The sequence below is a fragment of the Pristiophorus japonicus genome, chromosome 28, assembly GCF_044704955.1.
Source record: "Pristiophorus japonicus isolate sPriJap1 chromosome 28, sPriJap1.hap1, whole genome shotgun sequence".
Classification (NCBI taxonomy): domain Eukaryota; kingdom Metazoa; phylum Chordata; class Chondrichthyes; family Pristiophoridae; genus Pristiophorus; species Pristiophorus japonicus.
In genome coordinates, this window is record NC_092004.1 from 13,301,725 (window position 1) to 13,318,388 (window position 16,664).

At 48.7% G+C, this 16,664-nt stretch overlaps 1 protein-coding gene across 3 annotated transcripts in view; it reads left to right on the forward strand.

The window, feature by feature from the left end:
• LOC139239597 (zinc finger protein 664-like) overlaps positions 1 to 16,664 on the forward strand; it is a 351,778-nt gene that overhangs the window by 41,958 nt on the left and 293,156 nt on the right. The window contains exon 3 of one of the 3 annotated variants that reach the window (XR_011588685.1): positions 6,495 to 6,957. The exons of the other annotated variants lie outside the window; for them this stretch is intronic. The gene's annotated coding sequence lies outside the window, so the exon portion shown is untranslated. Of the gene's footprint in view, positions 1 to 6,494; positions 6,958 to 16,664 lie in introns of those variants that run through there. 3 annotated transcript variants of the gene reach the window in all.

Below are 16,664 nucleotides of genomic sequence, written 5' to 3' on the forward strand. Positions count from 1 at the left end.
GCTTAGTGTCATCTGCAAACTTGGAGATATTACACTCAATTCCTTCATCTAAATCATTGATGTATATTGCAAATAGCTGGGATTCCAGCACTAAACCTTGCAGCACCCCTACTAGTCACTGCCTGCCATTCTGAGAAGGACTCGTTTATTCCCACTCTTTGCTTCCTGTCTGCCAACCAGTTCTGCCTCCACATCAGTATATTACCCCCAATACTATGTGCTTTAATTTTGCACACTAATCTCTGTTGTGGGACCTTGTCAAAAGCCTTTTGAAATTCCAAATACACAACATCCACTGGTTCTCCCTTATCCACTCTACTAGTTACATCCTCAAAAAACACGAAGATTTGTCAAGCACGATTTCCCTTTCATAAATCCATGCTAACTTGGACTGATCCTGTCACTGCTTTCCAAATGCTCTGCTATTACATCTTTAATAATTGATTGCAGCATTATCCCCACCACCGATGTCAGGCTAACCGGTCTATAATTCCCTGTTTTCTCTCTCCCTCCTTTTTTAAAAAGTGGGGTTACTTTAGCTACCCTCCAATCCATAGGTACTGATCCAGAGTCCATGAAATTCTGGAAAATGACCACCAATGCATCTACTATTTCGAGGGCCACTTCTTTAACTACTCTGGGATGCAGACTATCAGGCCCTGGGGATTTATCGGCCTTCAGTCCCATCAGTTTCCCTGCAACCATTTCCTGACTAATTAGGATTTCCCTTAGTTCCTTCTTCCCGATAGACCCTTGGTCCCCTAGTATTTTCGGGTGGTTATTTGTTTCTTCCGTTGTGAAGACAGAACCAAAGTATTTGTTCAATTGGTCTGCCATTTCCTTGTTCCCCATTATGAATTCACCTGACTGCAAGGAGCCTACATTATATTTCACTAATCTTTTTCTCTTCACATATCTATAGAAGCTTTTGCAGTCAGTTTTTTATGTTTCCTTCAAGCTTACTCTCATACTCTATTTTCCCCCTCCTAATTAGACCCTTTGTCCTCCTCTGCTGAATTCTAAATTTCTCCCTGTCCTCAGGTTTGCTGCTTTTTCTGGCCAATTTCTTTGCCTCTTCCTTGCATTTTACACTGTCCCTAATTTCCCTTGTTAGCCACGGTTGAGCCACCTTTCCTGTTTTATTTTTACGCCAGACAGGGATGTACAATAGTTGTAATTCATCCATGTGATCTTTAAATGTCTGCCATTGCCTATCCACCGTCAACATTTTAAGTATCATTCGCCAGTTTATCCTAGCCAAATCACGTCTCCTACCATCGAAGTTTCCTTTAAGTTCAGGACTCTAGTCTCTGAGTTAACTGTGTCGCTCTCCAGCTTAATGAAGAATTCTACCATATTATGGTCACTTTTCCCCAAGGGGTCACGCACGACTAGATTGCTAATTAATCCTCTCGTTACACAAGACCCAGTCTAGGATGGCCTGCTCTCTAGTTGGTTCCTCGACACATTGGACTAGAAAACCATCCCTTATACACTCCAGGAAATCCTCCTCCACAGTATTGCTACAAGTTTGGTGAGCCCAATCAATATGTAGGTTAATTTCACCCATGATAACTGCTGTACCCTTATTGCACGCATCCTTAATTTCCTGTTTGATGCCATCCCCAACTTCCCTACTACTGCTTGGTGGTCTGTACACAACCCCAACTAACGTTTTCTGTCCTTTGGTGTTTCACAGCTCTACCCATATAGATTCCACATTATCCCAGCCAATGTTCTTCCTTACTATTGCATTAACCTCCTCTTTAACCATTAACACTACCCCACCTCCTTTTCCTTTCTGGCTATCCTTCCTGAATATTGAATATCCCTGGATGTTATGTTCCCAGCCTTGGTTACCCTGGACCCATGTCTCAGTAATCCCAATTACATCATATCCATTGGATTGGATTGGTTAAGCAAATAGGCGAAGGTTTGGCAGATGGAATAAAATGTCGGAAAGTGTGAGGTCATCCACCTTGGGGAAAAAAAACAGTAAAAGAGAATATTATTTGAATGGGGAGAAATTACAACATGCTGAGGTGCAGAGGGACCTGGGGGTCCTTGTGCATGAATCCCAAAAAGTTAGTTTGCAGGTGCAGCAGGTAATCAGGAAGGCAAATGGAATGTTGGCATTCATTGCGAGAGGGATGGAGCACAAAAGCAGGGAGGTCCTGCTGCAACTGTATAGGGTATTGGTGAGGCCGCACCTGGAGTACTGCGTGCAGTTTTGGTCACCTTAATTAAGGAAGGATTTACAGCTTTGGAGGGGGTACAGAGGCGATTCGCTAGGCTGATTCCGGAAATGAGGGGGTTACCTTATGATGATTGATTGAGTAGACTGGGTCTTTATTCGTTGGAGTTCAGAAGGATGAGGGGTGATCTTATAGAAACATTTAAAATCATGAGAGGGATAGACAAGATAGAGGCAGAGAGGTTGTTTCCACTGGTCGGGGAGACTAGAACGAGAGGGCACAGCCTCAAAATATGGGGGAGCCAATTTAAAACTGAGTTGAGAAGGAATTTCTTCTCCCAGAGGGTTGTGAATCTGTTGAATTCTCTGCCCAAGGAAGCAGTTGAGGCGAGATCATTGAATGTATTCAAGTCACAGATAGATAGATTTTTAACCAATAAGGAAATTAAGGGTTACGGGGAGAGGGAGGGTAAGTGGAGCTGAGTCCACGGCCAGATCAGCCTTGATCTTATTGAATGGAGGATCAGGATCGATGGGCTAGATGGCCTACTCCTGTTCCTAATTCTTATGTTCTTATGTTAATAGCTATCTGTGCAGTTAATTTGTCCACCTTATCACAAATGCTTCTCGCTTTGAGACTCAGAGCCTTCAGGCTTGTTTTTTTAACACGCTTTGTCCTTTTAGAATTATGTTGTAATGTGGCCCTTTTTGATACAGAATGAAACCCACAGGCAATTACCAGAAATTGACAGGTACAGGATAAAACCCACGCTCTCGTATCAGAAACTAACATACAGAGTAAAACCCTCATCCACATACCAGAGATGGACAGATATAGAGTCAAATCCACACTCCCATACCAGATACCCACTATATAAGAAAATAAGAAGATAAGAAATAGGAGCAGGAGTTGGCCATATGGCCCCCCGAGCCTGCTCCACCATTTAATACGATCATGGCTGATCCGATCATGGACTCAGGTCCACATCCCTGCCCGCTCCCCATAACCCCTTATTCCCTTATCGGTTAAGACACTGTCTATCTCTGTCTTAAATATATTCAATGTCCCAGCTTCCACAGCTCTCTGAGGCAGCGAATTCCACAGGTGCACAACCCTCAGAGAAGAAATTCCTCCTCATCTCAGTTTTAAATGGAGGGCCCCTTATTCTAAGATTATGTCCCCTATTTCTAGTCGCCCCCATCAGTGAAAACATCCTCTCTGCTACCACCTTGTCAAGCCCCTTCATTATATTATACGTTTCGATAAATCACCTCTCATTCGTTCTTCTGAATTCCATGAGTAGAGGCCCAACATCCTCAGCCTTTTCTCATAAGTCAACCCCTTCATCTCCGGAATCAACCTAGTGGACCTTCTCTCAACTTCCTGCAAAGCAAGTGTATCCTTTCATAAATATGGAAACCAAAACTGCACGCAGTATTCCAGGTGTGGCCTCACCAAAAACTTGTATAAGTGTACCAAGACTTCCCTGCTTTTATACTCCATCCCCTTTGCAAAAAAGGCCAAGATTCAGTTGGCCTTCCTGATCACTTGCTGTACCTGCATATTTTCCTTTTGTGTTTCATGCACAAGTACCCCCAAGTCCCGCTGTACTGCAGCACTTTGCAATCTTTCTCCATTTAAATAATAACTTGCTCTTCGAGTTTTTTTCTGCCATAATGCATGACCTCACATTTTCCAACATTATACTCCATCTGTCAAATTTTTGCCCATTCACTTAGTCTATCTGTGTCCTTTTACAGATTATTTGTGTCCTCCTCACACATTGCTTTTCCTCCCACCTTCATATCGTCAGCAAACTTGGCTACGTTACAGTCGGTCCCTTCTTCCAAGTCGTTAATATAGATTGTAAATAGTTGGGGTCCCAGTACTGATCCCTGCGGCACCCCACTAGTTACTGATTGCCAACCCAAGAATGAACCATTTACCCCAACTCTCTGTTTTCTGTTAGTTCGCCAATCCTCTATCCATGCTAATATATTACCCCCAGCCCCGTGAACTTTTATCTTGTGCAGTAACCTTTTATGTGGCACCTTGTCAAATGTCTTCTCGGAGTCCAAATACACCACACCCACTTTATCCACCCTGTTAGTTACATGCTCAAAGAATTCCAGCAAATTTGTCAAACTTAACTTCCCCTTCATAAATCCATGCTGACTGCCTGACCGAATTATGCTTTTCCAAATGTCGTGCTACTGCTTCTTTAAGAATGAACTCTTCAACATATTCCCAACCACAGATGTTAGGCGAACTGGTCTATAGTTTCCTGCTTTTTGTCTGCCTCCTTTTTAACCGAATGCAGCTCTCAGTCACCGGGCAACACCGAGTGCGGCTCTCGGTCCCCGGGCAACACCGAGTGAGGCTCTCGGTCCCCGGGCAACACCGAGTGCGGCTCTCGGTCCCCGGGCAACACCGAGTGCGGCTCTCGGTCCCCGGGCAACACCGAGTGCGGCTCTCGGTCCCCGGGCAACACCGAGTGCGGCTCTCGGTCCCCGGGCAACACCGAGTGCGGCTCTCGGTCCCCGGGCAACACCGAGTGCGGCTCTCGGTCCCCGGGCAACACCGAGTGCGGCTCTCGGTCCCCGGGCAACACCGAGTGCGGCTCTCGGTCCCCGGGCAACACCGAGTGCGGCTCTCGGTCCCCGGGCAACACCGAGTGCGGCTCTCGGTCCCCGGGCAACACCGAGTGCGGCTCTCGGTCCCCGGGCAACACCGAGTGCGGCTCTCGGTCCCCGGGCAACACCGAGTGCGGCTCTCGGTCCCCGGGCAACACCGAGTGCGGCTCTCGGTCCCCGGGCAACACCGAGTGCGGCTCTCGGTCCCCGGGCAACACCGAGTGCGGCTCTCGGTCCCCGGGCAACACCGAGTGCGGCTCTCGGTCCCCGGGCAACACCGAGTGCGGCTCTCGGTCCCCGGGCAACACCGAGTGCGGCTCTCGGTCCCCGGGCAACACCGAGTGCGGCTCTCGGTCCCCGGGCAACACCGAGTGCGGCTCTCGGTCCCCGGGCAACACCGAGTGCGGCTCTCGGTCCCCGGGCAACACCGAGTGCGGCTCTCGGTCCCCGGGCAACACCGAGTGCGGCTCTCGGTCCCCGGGCAACACCGAGTGCGGCTCTCGGTCCCCGGGCAACACCGAGTGCGGCTCTCGGTCCCCGGGCAACACCGAGTGCGGCTCTCGGTCCCCGGGCAACACCGAGTGCGGCTCTCGGTCCCCGGGCAACACCGAGTGCGGCTCTCGGTCCCCGGGCAACACCGAGTGCGGCTCTCGGTCCCCGGGCAACACCGAGTGCGGCTCTCGGTCCCCGGGCAACACCGAGTGCGGCTCTCGGTCCCCGGGCAACACCGAGTGCGGCTCTCGGTCCCCGGGCAACACCGAGTGCGGCTCTCGGTCCCCGGGCAACACCGAGTGCGGCTCTCGGTCCCCGGGCAACACCGAGTGCGGCTCTCGGTCCCCGGGCAACACCGAGTGCGGCTCTCGGTCCCCGGGCAACACCGAGTGCGGCTCTCGGTCCCCGGGCAACACCGAGTGCGGCTCTCGGTCCCCGGGCAACACCGAGTGCGGCTCTCGGTCCCCGGGCAACACCGAGTGCGGCTCTCGGTCCCCGGGCAACACCGAGTGCGGCTCTCGGTCCCCGGGCAACACCGAGTGCGGCTCTCGGTCCCCGGGCAACACCGAGTGCGGCTCTCGGTCCCCGGGCAACACCGAGTGCGGCTCTCGGTCCCCGGGCAACACCGAGTGCGGCTCTCGGTCCCCGGGCAACACCGACTGCGGCTCTCGGGCCCCCGGGCAACACCGACTGCGGCTCTCAGGCCCTCAGTCAGAGCCACTGGGCCCGGCACCAGCAACCCCCGGGGGCAGCACCTCCCCCACACCAGGAAAACAACAACTTACATTTATACAGCAGGCCCAGCAATTCCCAGCCGTTTTGTATCAGGTGGCGCTGGATGTGGAAGTCACTCACTGGCCTCCTGTGTGGATCTGTTTGTTACATTAGTTTGAGCTGGATGGAGAGGGGGGAGAAGCTGCTGGGTTTCACCCCCAGTACTTCTGGGCCCAGTGGGACCAACAATTTCCCATGTGGGCCTGTCGAGGGAGGTGGGTTCCCTTCCCTGAAGGACAGCAGTGACCCAGATGTGTTTTTACTACAATCCGGCAGCTTTCTTTTTTCTAGTGCCAGCCCCACAAATGACCAGATTCATTAAGCTCAATTTCACAACCTGCCTTTGTGTTTTTGTGGGTTCTCTCACACTCACTTTTCCTGTTTGAAATTCACTTTACAGGGTGTTAAAAGGGGAGGATTTGTCGACTGGAAGCTCAAACCAAACATCACCTCAAGATCTGACAGTCACTCGGTACATCGGGACTGGAATATCATCAGCTTTTGACCATGGAAGCAGAAGGCACCGTTCACAGTGGGGAGAAACGGTACACATGCTCTGTGTGTGGACAAGGCTTCAGCCAATCGTCCAAATTGGAGAGACACAAGTGCAGTCACACTGGGGAGAAACCGTGTAAATGTGGGGATTGTGGGAAACGTTTCAATGACCCGTCCCAGCTGGAAACACATCGACGAGGTCACACTGGGGAGAGACCGTTCACCTGCTCCAACTGTGGGATGGGATTCATTCCGTCATCCTCTTACATCCGGTCCAGGGTGTCCTTGGAGATGGAGCACACGGTGTCCACCGGTACGCTCGCGGCCTTCCGCGAGAGGTGGGCACCGGAGGGACTGGAGTGCATCATCACGCCCGGCAACCAAATTTTAATTTGATTTTACGTTTTTAAGTTTAATTTGTTTTAATTGCCGGTGCTTTTAGTGTCCCCCTTCCCTTTTATAGGGGGCACTGGGGAAAATTGTGATTTTAGTGCCCAAAAAAAAAACCAAAAGAAGAAAAACACAAAAAAAAACAAAAAAAGGGGGGAAAAAAAAAAAGGGCCTTATAAATGTCTGGAGTGTCACCCAGGTCGGGTGGCACCGTTTAATGTTTTATGTTTTCGCAGGTAAACTCAAAAGAGTTTCATTCCGTCATCCGACCTGCTGACACACCAGCGAGTTCACACTGGGGAGAGGCCGCTCACCTGCTCCGAGTGTGGGAAGAGATTCGCTGCATCATCCAGCCTGCTGATACATCAGCGACTTCACACTGGGGAGAGGCCTTTTAAATGTTCTGAGTGTGGGAAGAGATTCACTCGGTCATCCTACCTGCTGACACACCAGCGAGTTCACAAGTGACTGCAGGGGTTGGATTCTGTTGTTATTGCTGCTGGTAATCACATCCTGGACTGAATTGTGTTCATTCTGATAGTTGGGGTTTATAAATCCTGTAACGCTGATGTTAATAACTCCCGTAACTGGATTGGAGTTTAATATTTGGGATATAGACACACAAATTAGTGTTGCTTTCAACACATTGCTGTGGATTTTTGTCTTTCCCACCTGAGTGTTTAGCATTACCTGACTGGAGCTGAGAAAGGACATTCTGTGGGGAGGATTTTACAGGGGGAACAGAACTTCAGCCTGGACACAGTCCTTCAGGGCCACAACAAGATCATCTCATTCTTCTGAACTCCAATGTGTATAGGCCCAACCTAATCAACCTATCGTCATAAGTCAACCCCCTCAACTCCGGAATCAAATCTGGAATCTGCAGCAGACATGAGCAAGGAACTGAGGCTTATTAAAAGACACATATTTCATTACAGACAAGGTTAGACTGGGAAAAATGTTCAGTTACAACATGAGAACATAAGAAATAGGAGTTGGCCATTTGACCCCTCGGGCCTGCACCGCCATTCAATAAGATAATGGCTGATCTGATCATGGACTCAGTTCCACTTCCCTGCCCACTGCCCATAATCCTTTACTCCCTTAATCGATCAAACATCTGTCTATATTTCCGCCTTAAATATATTCAAAGACCCAGCCTCCACAGCTCTCCTGGGCAGAGAATTCTACAGATTTACAACCCTCAGAGAAGAAATTTCTCGTTTCAGTTTTAATTGGGTGGTCCCTTATTCTAACACTATGTCCCCTAGTTTTAGTTTCCCGTGTAAGTGGAAATATCCTCTCTGCATCTACCTATCAAGCCCCCTCATTATCTTATATTTTGTTAAAATCACATCTCATTCTTCTGAACTCCAATGTGTTTAGGCCCAACCTACTCAAGCTATCTTCATAAATCAACCCCCTCATCTCCGGAATCAACCTAGTGAACCTTCTCTCAACAGCCTCCAATGCAGATATATCCTTCCTTAAATATGGAGACCAAAATACGGAGTCCATTACAGGCAAAATGCCAATTAAACCAGCAGCACACTGGCACCTTAACAGTGTTTCATTGGCCAACAGGCTTTTCTTAAATAGATTTGCTGAGTGGATATAAACTTAAACCAGGTTTACAGGCGTGATGCTCTATTCACATATTGAAGGTAGAAGAGATGCTGTGGGGTACATGCTAAGTCCAGTAACTGAAAGTGATTAACAGACTGGGTTTTGTGTTTACTGATCCCAGGCGTGTTACCAATACCAGCAAAATCGAAGCCCATGGAATAACAGGGACAGTGGCAGCATGGATATGAAAGTGGCTAAGTGATACAGACAGAGTAGTGGTGAAAGGTTGTTTTTCAGATTGGAGGAAGTGGTGTTCCCCAGGGGTCGATATTGGGGCCACTGCTTTTTTTGATCTATATTAATGACCTATGTACAGGGCACAATTTCCAAATCTACAGCTCACACAAAACTTGGAAGTACAGTGAACAGTGAGGAGGATTGTGATAGACTTCAGAAAGACATGTCCACCCATTCCACCAGCGTGTCTATGTGGCAGATGAAATTTAACGGAGAAAAGTTCAAAAGCGAAACATTTTTGTTGGAAGAAAGAGGAGAGGAAATATAAATTAAAGAGTACAATTGTAAAGGGGTGCGTGAAAAGAGAGACCCAGGAGTATATGTGCACCAATTACTGAAGGTTGCAGTGCTCGTTGAGAAAGTGGTTACAAAGACTTCCGGGATCCTATTTTTCATGAATAGAGGTATAGAGTACAGAAGTGTGGATATTATGTTGAAGCTGCATAAAACACTGGTTCGGAGTATTGTGTGCAGTTCTGGGTCATCATCATCATCATAGGCAGTCCCTCGGATCGAGGTAGACATGCTTCCACTCTAAAAATGAGTCCTTAGGTGGCTGAACAGTTCAATACGAAGCCACAGTCCCTGTCACAGGTGGGACAGATAGTCGTTGAGGGAAGGGGTGGGTGAGACAATTTTGCCGCATGCTCTTTTTGATACCTGTGGTTGATTTCTGCATGCTCTCGGCGATGAGACACGAGGTGCTCAGCGCCATCCCGGATGCTCTTCCTCCACTTTGGGCAGTCTTTAGCCAGGGACTCCCAGGTGTCACTGGGGATGTTGCAATTTATCAGGGAGGCTTTGAGGGTGTCCTTGTAACGTTTCCTCTGCCACACCTTTGGCTCGTTTGCTGTGAAGGAGTTCTGAGTAGAGTGCTTGCTTTGGGAGTCTCGTGTCTGGCATGCGAACGATGTGGCCTGCCCAGCGGAGCTGATCAAATGTGGTCAGTGCTTCATGCTGCGGATGTTGGCCTGGTCGATGACGCTAACGTTGATGTGTCTGTCCTCCCAGATAATTTGTATGATCTTGCGGAGACATCGTTGTTGATATTTCTCCAGCAAATTGAGGTGTCTACTGTACATAGTCCATGTCTCTCAGCCATACAGGAGGGTGGGTATTACTACAGCCCTGTCGACGATGTGCTTGGTTGTAGATTTGAGGACGTGGTCTTCAAACACACTTTTCCTCAAGCGACCGAAGGCTGCACTGGAGGCGGTGTTGAATCTTGACATCAATGTCTGCTCTTGCTGACAAGAGGTTCCCGAGGTATGGGAAATGGTCCACATTTTCCAGGGCCGCGCCATGGATTTTGATGACTATAGGGGGTGGGTGAAGTGGGGAGTGCTATGTGGCAAGGTCAGGCTGGTGGAGAACCTTTGTCTTATGGATGTTTATTGCAAAGCCCATGCTTTCGTAACGTCAGTAAATACGTCGACTATGACTTGAAGTTCAGCCTCTGTATGTTCGCAGACACCGGTATTGTCCGCGTACAGTAGCTCAACGACAGATATTGGGGTGGTCTTGGACCTGGCCTGGAGACAACGAAGGTTCAACAGGTTCCCACTGGTTCTGTAGTTTAGTTCCACTCCAGCGGGGAGCTTGTTGACTGAGCTGGAGCAATTCTGGCTTCCGCATTTTAGTAAGTATACAAGGGCCTTTTGAGAGCGTGCAGAAAAGATTTACAAGAATGATTCCAGGGATGAGGGATTTCAGTTACAGTGGATAATCTGGATTAGTTGGGGTTGTTCTCAGAACAGAGAAGATTGAGAGGAGATTTGACAGAGGTGTTCAAAATCATGAGAGGTCTGGAGAGAGTAGCTAGAGTGGGATGAGTAGAAGCTCTTGCAGATAGCCGGCATGGGCTCGACGGGCCAAATGGCCTCCTTCCATGTTGTGACTAGTCTCTGATTATATGGTGATGAAAAATGTGTTGCCCAGGTTGCTCCATTTCCCGGGCACTGGGACCCAGTTGGGAACAGAGACCCTGAAGCCCCGCCCACTCTCTGTTCCTGAACCAAGATGGCCGCCCATGCGCCCTGATCCCGCCCTGTGCAAGATGGCGGCCAGTGACCCTGCTCACCCGGGCCTATCAGCACGGTGCCTGTGGGCTCTAATTCGGGGCCTGAGATTTATTCTGTATCTAAGCCGTGCTGTACCTGCTCTGGTAGTGTTCGATGGGACAGTGTAGAGGAAGCATTTTAATACATACGAAAAATGACGGACAGGTAAAGACGATCTGGTCCATGAAGCCTGTCCCACACAATTGCGATATATCACAGCGTATACACTCCACTCCACCCGAATCAATGTGATCTCCTGGGAGAGGCAAAAATACAGATTTAATAAAAAACCTCGGACAATTTGGGAAAATAAAATCTGGGAAATTCCTCTCCAACCCATCTAAGTGATGGAAACTAGTCCAGGAGATCACTCTGGCCATTAAATTCACTGCAGTACCTACCTTCTGTAAGTGTTAATCTCCGCCACAGCCAGTAACAAATCCAGCTTTTACTTGAAGGAATTCAGTGAGTCTGTATCCACCACATGAGAGAGCAGCTTGTTCCAGAGGTCTACTGTTCTCTGGGGAAAAAACCACCTCCTGATGTCTAACCTAGCTCTAGCCTTATACAACTGAAATGTGTATCCCCTGGTGCTGTCTAACATATTTAATTGAAATAAACAGTCAGCTGGAACACTCTTTCACCTTCATTATCTTATAAACCTCAATCATATTGCACTAAGTCTACACTGCCCTGAGGTAAAGAGTCCCAACTCTTTTAACCTATCTTGGTAACTAAGATGCTTTGGACTTGGAATTAGCCAAGTGACCCTTTCCAGAACCTCAATATCACCGGCCATGTGAGGAGACCAAAACTGGACACAGTATTCCAAGTGTGGCCTGACTAAGGTTTTGTACTCGGACAAAACAGTACTCCTCGTCTTATACTGAATTGTCCTATGGATTTACCCCAACACCCTATTTGCTCGAACTGTCACGACACTGCATTGCTCGCGTACCTTTAAGGATGTATTCACTAGAATGGCTAAATCTCTTTCTATCTCCACCACATTTAATGCCTTTCCCTGGAGGGTGTATCAATGTTGAGCATTTGTCCTGCCCACATGCATAACACAACTTATCTAAGCTTTACATCATTTTCCAGTCACGAGGCCAGTGTCCCAACACTTTATGATCTGCCTGAATCAGACGAGCCTCTTCTACAGTTCGAGCACTCGCACAGATCTTGGTATAATTTCAAAATTGTGCCCCCAACCCCAAAATCCAGATCATAAATAAAAATAGTGAAAAGCAATAGTCCGAAAACTGATCCCTGCAGGACACCATTGGTGACCGGTCTCCAAACAGATCCAAATCCATCTATAACTGCTCTTTACCTACATCCTGCCTGCCAGTTCTGTATCCAGCTCAATATATTATCAGTGCCAGAGGCTCCGATCTTTTAGAGAAGCCTCTTGTGTGCTACCTTGTCAAAAGGTTTTTGGAAATCTAAGTAAACAATGTCTACTGGGCCTCCCTCATCAACCAACTTTGTAACTTCTTCAAAAAAAATAATTAGAGTTGTGAGACATGAACTCTTTATAATGGGTTGTGGTGTCCCTAATATGTCCCACCCTATCCAAGTATTCATATATTGCATCCCTTATGATTCTTTCAATCATCTTACCTATTACTGATATTAATCTGATGGGCCTCTGGTTACCCGGGTCTGCCTTGTCACATTTTTATTAAAATGGGGACCTCATTAGTATCCTTCAAATCTGTAGGAACTATTTCAGAGTGAGCTATTAAACATACATGCCAGGGGCTCGCACAACACAAGTCCCATCGCCCAGAGGACACTCACACAGCACATGTCCCATCGCCAGAGGACCCTCACACAGCACATGTCCCATCTCCCGGAGGATCCTCACACAGCACATGTCCCATCTCCCAGAGGGGCTCACACAGCACATGTCCCATCTCCCAGAGGATCCTCACACAGCACATGACCCACCTCCCGGAGGGGCTCACACAGCACATGTCCCATCTCCCGGAGGACCCTCACACAGCACATGTCCCATCTCCCGGAGGGGCTCACACAGCACATGTCCCATCTCCCGGAGGACCCTCACACAGCACATGTCCCAACTCCCGGAGGACCCTCACACAGCACATGACCCATCTCCCGGAGGACCCTCACACAGCACATGTCCCATCTCCCGGAGGACCCTCACACAGCACATGTCCCATCTCCCGGAGGATCCTCACACAGCACATGTCCCATCTCCCGGAGGACACTCACACAACACATGTCCCATCTCCCGGAGGACCCTCACACAGCACATGTCCCATCTCCCGGAGTGGCTCACACAGCAAATGTCCCATCTCCCGGAGGACCCTCACACAGCACATGTCCCAACTCCCGGAGGGGCTCACACAGCACATGTCTCATCTCCCGGAGGGGCTCATACAGCACATGTCCCATCTCCCGGAGGGGCTCATACAGCACATGTCCCATCTCCCGGAGGACCCTCACACATCACATGTCCCATCTCTCGGAGGGGCTCACACAGCACATGTCTTATCTCCCGGAGGACCCTCGCACAGCACATGTCCCATCTCCCGGAGGACCCTCACACAGCACATGTCCCATCTCCCAGAGGACCCTCACACAGCACATGTCCCATCTCCCGGAGGACCTTCACACAGCACATGTCCCATCTCCCGGAGGGGCTCACACAGCACATGTCCCATCTCCCGGAGGGGCTCACACAGCACATGTCCCATCTCCCAGAAGACACTCACATAGCACATGTCCCATCTCATCGGAGGACCCTCACATAGCACATGTGCCATCACCCGGAGGACCCTCACACAGCACATGTCCCATCTCTCGGAGGGGCTCACACAGCACATGTCCCATCTCACGGAGGACCCTCGCACAGCACATGTCCCTTCTCCCGGTGGACCCTTGGATGGATATTCTCCAGTCCGGCTGCTCTATCTCTTTTTAAGTTCTGAATGTTTTCCAAAACAATATGCTTATCTATGTTAATGTTACTGATAAAAGTATTGTTAGTAAATTCTAACATTTGAGCATGATGTTAAAGGGTGAAGATTGATGCAAAGTACTCACGAATATTTCCGCCATACTCAGTGAGTCCTGTGTAACCTGTCCTTAAACACCGTTCAGTGGCCCAATACAGACTTTGATAGTTCTCGGACTCTCCACATTACTGAAAAAGCTCTGCCTATGACGGCCAGTTGTCTACAATCCTTTTATTCCCAGAGACTTTTTCCTGATTGAACAGCAGCCTTTGTTTTCTTTCGTTGTTCCTTGAATTCACCCTATTTATTTAAATGTTAAATTTATTTAATTCATGGAAACTTTTCTGTTTACATCTTTGTACAGAGCCAGTCGGCCACCTTGCTTTTTCTTACCACATTTCTGTCTTTTAATTTTAACTACCTTTGTTTACCACATTTTTAAACTTGTTCTTAAAACCTTTCCATTGATATCCAACATCGGTCACATCATCACCGAGGAGGGTTGACCAATTTACCTGTCACAATCCTCTGCCAGTTTGGAGAAGTTTGCCCTGAAATGCGGTCCGTGTCGCAGGGTCTCAGTCCCTTTGGTTCTCCCGGCCAATTGGGACAGTATAATGTGATCAGTGTTGCCCAGATGTTCCCCACACGGAGGCCTGATCCGAGTTCAGGCTCACTACTAAACACCAGGTCCAATCTCTGCTTTTCCCCAGTTACTGCGTTAACATGTTGTGTAAGGAAACAGTGCTGTATATTGTCACTCAATCTTTCAGCTGCACTGCCCCCAGCAGCAGGTAAAGACCCCTGGCCCTGAATGTCAGGCCAATGACAATTATCTTCCCTCAGCTCCATTCTCTCTCTGTCCCCCCACACACACTGCCTGAGCTCTCAGGCTGACTGTTCAAAGCACCTTCTCTCTTTATTCTCTCACATTGCAGCATTCCCGCTTCTGGGCTCAGGGGCTGTGTGGGCGGGGCCCTGACCTCACACACGGTGGGCGGGGCTGTGACCTCACACACGGTGGGCGGTCCCTCTCTCTGACAGGAATTGAGAGTGAGTTGGATCTTCATTGTTGTCTCTCCGGACACAGAGAGAGCCCCAGACAGTGGGAGGGAGTAAGCCCCTGTTAATCAGTGTCATTAAAGCTGGCCAACGCTCCAGGGAAGTTGCTGAGTGTCTGAGCTGAATCTATTGTCTGTCAGCTCTCTCTCTGCCTGAGGTGTCACTGAGAGAAAGCAAAACACGAGGGAAATACAGACAGGTGGAGACTGGGCGGGTGTGTCCTGGATGGGCTTCAGCCAGGAATATAAAGGAATGGGCAGTGATTGTAGATAGCGGAGAAAGCATGCTGGCCTTCATAGTGAGAGGATTTGAGTATCGGAACAGGGAGGTCTTACTGCAGTTGTACAGGGCCTTGGTGAGACCACACCTGGAGTATTGTGATCAGTTTTAGTCTCCTAATCTGAGGAAGGACATTCTTGCTATTGAGGGAGTGTCGCGAAGGTTCACCAGACTGATTCCGGGATGGTAGGACTGACAGATGAGGAAAGACTGGATCGGCTAGGCTTATACTCACTGGAATTTTGAAGAATGAGAGGCGATCTCATAGAAACATATAAAATTCTGATGGGATTGGACAGGGTAGAGTCAGGAAGAATGTTCCGATATTGGGGAAGTCCAGAACCAGGGGACATAGTCTAAGGATAAGGGGTAAGCCAGTTAGTACCGAGATGAAGAGAAATTTCTTCACTCAGAGAGTGGTGAACCTGTGGAATTCTCTGCCACAGAAAGTTGTTGAGGCCAGTTCATTAAATATATTCAAAAGGGAGTTAGGTATGGCCCTTCGGGCTAAAGGGATCAAGGGGTATGGAGAGAAGGCAGGGGTACTGAGGTTGAATGATCAGACATGATCTTATTGAATGGCGGTGAAGGCTAGTACGGCCGAATGGCCTGCTCCTGCACGTATTTTCTATGTTTCTATCTTCAATATGTGACCTACTCCTGGAAAATGCACGGCCGGAAAATGAGGAGTCTCTAACCACGGAATATGGCATAATTTTTACTTGAATGTTTTGTTTCGACCAGTAACTACAAGGTAGGTTAACATCGCACTCTATTTCACACCGATAATATTGTTCTCATTTTCTGTCCTGATTGGATGTCCCGGTGAATGTAGGAGTGCTTCAGAAAATTCCAGCTGTGGACCTAACAGGGATTGTAGACTGAAGAACAACACCAGGTGAACCAGCCCGGAATTGTGAGAGCACCAAACAGATAAAACTATTCATTCAAAGAGCTTCCATACATCGATAGGGGCGAAAGGTCAGAGAGAGTCCCATGGATTCAGATACACACTGGTCCTGGGGATAGACTGGGGAGAAAGGTCAGAGAGTCCCATTGACTCAGATACACACTGGTCCTGGGGGATTGGGGAGAAAGGTCAGAGAGAGTCCCATTGACTCAGATACACACTGGTCCTGGGGATAGACTGGGGAGAAAGGTCAGAGAGAGTCCTATTGACTCAGATACACACTGGTCCTGGGGATAGACAATGGCGAAAGGTCAAAGAGAGTCCTATTGACTCAGATACACACTGGTCCTGGGGATAGACTGGGGAGAAAGGTCAGAGAGACTCCCATTGACTCAGATACACACTGGTCCTGGGGATAGACAATGGCGAAAGGTCAGAGAGAGTCCCATTGACTCAGATACACACTGGGCCTGGGGATAGACTGGGGAGAAAGGTCAGAGAGACTCCCATTGACTCAGATA